This window comes from Orycteropus afer, unplaced genomic scaffold (assembly GCF_000298275.1).
Source record: "Orycteropus afer afer isolate SDZICR_OR568_19922 unplaced genomic scaffold, OryAfe1.0 scaffold00062, whole genome shotgun sequence".
Classification (NCBI taxonomy): Eukaryota; Metazoa; Chordata; class Mammalia; order Tubulidentata; family Orycteropodidae; genus Orycteropus; species Orycteropus afer.
The window spans coordinates 9,015,701-9,019,420 of NW_006921649.1; the positions used below are offsets into that span (position 1 = coordinate 9,015,701).

Sequence of the window (3,720 nt, forward strand, 5' to 3'; positions counted from 1 at the left end):
CAGAGGGCATGGAATCCCATCCACTCAGTCACCCCCCATGCTATCCCCATTGTAGTAGCCCCTTGGGTCGCTTACTGAATCTAAGTATGAACTCATCTTATAGTTACACTGAGGCTCAAAGTGAGTAATCACACAGAGGCAAAACTCTGGCTGGAATCCAGGTGTTTGAACTCCCTTATGCAGGTCTCATGTATTTGACTTCTCAACCCATTTTAGGATTTCTAAGCCCTGAGAAAGCTATAAATTTTGAAGCCCAAGGATGCAGAGGAATGGCCACATTGATTGTGAGAAGAAACTTGATAAATGGGGACATATTCAGAATGTCTTATTCACATATTAATTCAACATACACTTAATGGGTACCTAACGTGTGTCAGGCACTGTTCTAACACCTGGAGATTCCACGAAGATGCTTACATTCTAATGAGGAAGACAGACTAAAAAATAAATATATGTCAGATGGTGATAACTATTATAGAGAAAAATGAAACAGAAAACTGATGCAAGAGGGGTTGCTATTTTAAATAGTATGGTCTGAGAAACTGTTGGCTTTAAAATGACTTTTGAGCAAAGACATGGAGGAAGAAAGGGAGTGTCCCATACAGATACGAAGAGAAAAGCATACCAACAGAAAGAATAGAAAGTGCAAAGGCCCTGGGGCTGGAGCATGTTTATGATTGGATCAAAGTGAGGGTGAATAGGAGCTCTGGTAGCATAGTGCCTAAGGCACTTGCCTGCTAACCAGAGGCTGGCAGTTCAAACCCACCAGCCACTCCTCAGAAGGAAGATGGGGCCATCTACTTCCGTAGTGATACTGCCTTGGAAACCCAAGGAGGGGTCGCTATGAGTTGGGTCCAACTCGACAGCACATAACAACAACAACAATAGTAGTCTGATATCAAATCATGTAGGTCCTTAAGAGGCCTCATAGGGACTTTGGCTTTTCTACTGAGTAAGGTGGAGCCATGAGGAGAAGATGAATGCGATCTGACTGATGTTTTCAAGCTGCTCTATTGTCAGCATTGAGAGCATACATCCTTGCCCTTAATGCCCAGGAAACATTTTTCCAGATAACTCAAAGCTGGGGCACTCTGACCTCCTCTTTCACAAGCATGGTCTAAACCATAAAAATAGAATAATAATCAAGATACTGTTGTTGTTGTTGTTGTTGTTGCTATGTGCCGTCAAGTTGGACCCAACTCATAGCAACCCCTCCTTGGATTTCTGAGGCGGTATCACTACAGAAGTAGATTGCCTAATCTTCCTTCTGAGGAGTGGCTGGTGGGTTTGAACTGCTAGCCTTTTGGTTCACAGTCAAGTGCCTTAGGCACTATGCTACCAGAGCTCCCAATCAAGATTCTAATAAACATTTATTGAACATGTGCTAAACCATTCACAAGTATGATTTCGTTTAAACCTCACAACAACCCTGTGAGGCATGTATTCTTCCCATTTTACATTTGAGAAACTGAGATGCAGAATGAGTTGGTAGTTTGTTCAAGGATAGCAAAAGAAGTGAGGTTTGATTTTAACCTCCTGTATCAGGCACTTTGACTGGACTCGTTCTCTCCCTATGCCTCTGTATGTCCCCAGCTCACCCCAAATACTACAAGAGGTACCCCGGAAAGGAAGAAAGTATTCATGCCCTTGGCTTATGGAACACATTAACACATGATAAGCTTTCAAGTGTCCCAGGCATTATTCCATTCAATCCTCACAAAACCCTCTGAAGTGTGTGTACTATCATTAAACCTGTTTCAGAGGAATCAGAAACTTTCTACCAATCTGTAGCTTGTACCTGTTGGTGCTGGCTGTGCCTTTTCCTCTGTCAGTGTTCTGCAAGGCACCTCCCACCTTGACCATTCCCATTAGACTGAGGCAAACTGAGGTAACCCACCTCTGCACTCCTGCACCCCTTCCCTACTGTATTTCAGTTTAAAGGACTTATCACCACATAATAGACTTCAGACGTTACCTTTGTGTTCATTTTTAATCTCTCCCTCTACTAGGCTATAAACTCCGGGAAGACAGGGATTTGGATTCTGTTTTGTTTCTTGCCATATCTTTAAGTGTGAAAAATAGTTCCAGGCTCATAATAGGTGCTAAAAATATCAGTTAAGTAAAATACCGATCCATATGCACACACTCATAATCACTCAGAATTCTGAAGCTAGGAAAGACATTGCATTTTTTACTTGCTCCTTTCATCCTGATACCTTCTGATAGAAAGAGTTGGGAAAACCTGTAAAAAAAATTGGCCAGGGTGAAGTTACTTCTAACAGCCTACCTCAGTTGAGTTACTGAGAATTTCAGGATATATCAGATAGAAAAGTTTAATGCCATGTTGTTGTTGTTGTTGTTGTTAGGTGCCACTGAGTTGGATCCGACTCATAGCAACCTTGTGTACAACAGAACAAAACACTGCCTGGTCTTCTGCCAGCCTCATGATCCTTGCTACACCTGAGCCCATCGCTGCAGTCTCTGTGTCAATTCATCTCATTGAGGGCCTTTCCCTTTTTTGTTGACCCTCCACTTTACCAAGCATGATATCCTTCTCCAGGGAATGATTCCTTCTGACAACATGACCAAAGTAGGTGAGGCGAAGTCTGGCCATTCTTACTTCCAAAGAGCATTCCAGCTACACTTCATCCAGGACATATGTTCATTCTTCTGGCAGTCCATGGTACTTTCAATATTCTTCACCAACACCACAACTCAAAAAGCATCAACTCTTCTTCGATCTTCCTTACTCATTGTCCAGCTGTCACATGCATATGAGGTGATTGAAAATACCATGGCTTGGGTTAGGCACACCTTAGTCTTCAAAGTGATATCTTTGCTCCACAGCACTTTAAACAGGTCTTTTGCAAAAGATTTGCCCAGTGCAAATGATGTCTGATGTCTTGACAGCTGCTTCTATTGGTGTTCTTCATGTTTTTAAACCATTTCCTTAAATTCCAGTGAAATCACCACCATTCTATGAAAGCAGAAAGCTCTGGAAGTGGACTCTCTTTGTCTTTGTTATTCTCTCTGCCATGCACACACACATGCATGTGTGCACTTGTGCACATTTGCACAGACATACATGCATGCACATGTTGGCACACACATATTCATGCACACACACACACGCACACAGTACAACCTAGAAAGGTAATGCTGCTTGTTTGGTGGGAGGTGCAGTACATATTCCCACAAGTTGCAGCCCACAGTCTAGTTACCCAACAAGTGCAACACCAATGCTGTGCTGGATGAGTTAATTTTCAACATTTGATTTTGTGTTGCATTAATTTTTACTTTATTCTTGATTGCTTATTTCATAAATTGTCATGATTAAGATACTGTTTATATAGAAAGGTGTTCTTAGTGGGATTCAAGTTAAAATTCTGCTCATCGAGGAGTTTGTTCTTGGCTGCAAGAACATGTCTTTACAAAGAGGCCTGATCTAGAGTCAGAAGACCCAGGTTCAAGTCCAGCTTTGTTATTCACGAGTTGTATGATGTTGGACAAGTCATTACATATCTCTGGGTCTTAATTTCCAGCATCTGTAAAATAGGGATTGCAAAACTATGGAATTTCAGAACTAAAAGGGACCACAGAGGTCATTTAGTCCAAGACTTACAAAGTCAGAGTGCAGGAAGATAAAACGCAAAGGCAAATGCCACCACTGCCGTGAAGTGGGATCCGACTCATAGCGACCCCTCCTTGGGTTTCTGAGGC

At 42.2% G+C, this 3,720-nt stretch overlaps 1 protein-coding gene across 1 annotated transcript in view; it reads left to right on the plus strand.

The window, feature by feature from the left end:
* Nucleotides 1-3,720, plus strand: part of DOCK2 (dedicator of cytokinesis 2) — a 669,066-nt gene that overhangs the window by 629,794 nt on the left and 35,552 nt on the right. The window lies entirely within an intron of this gene.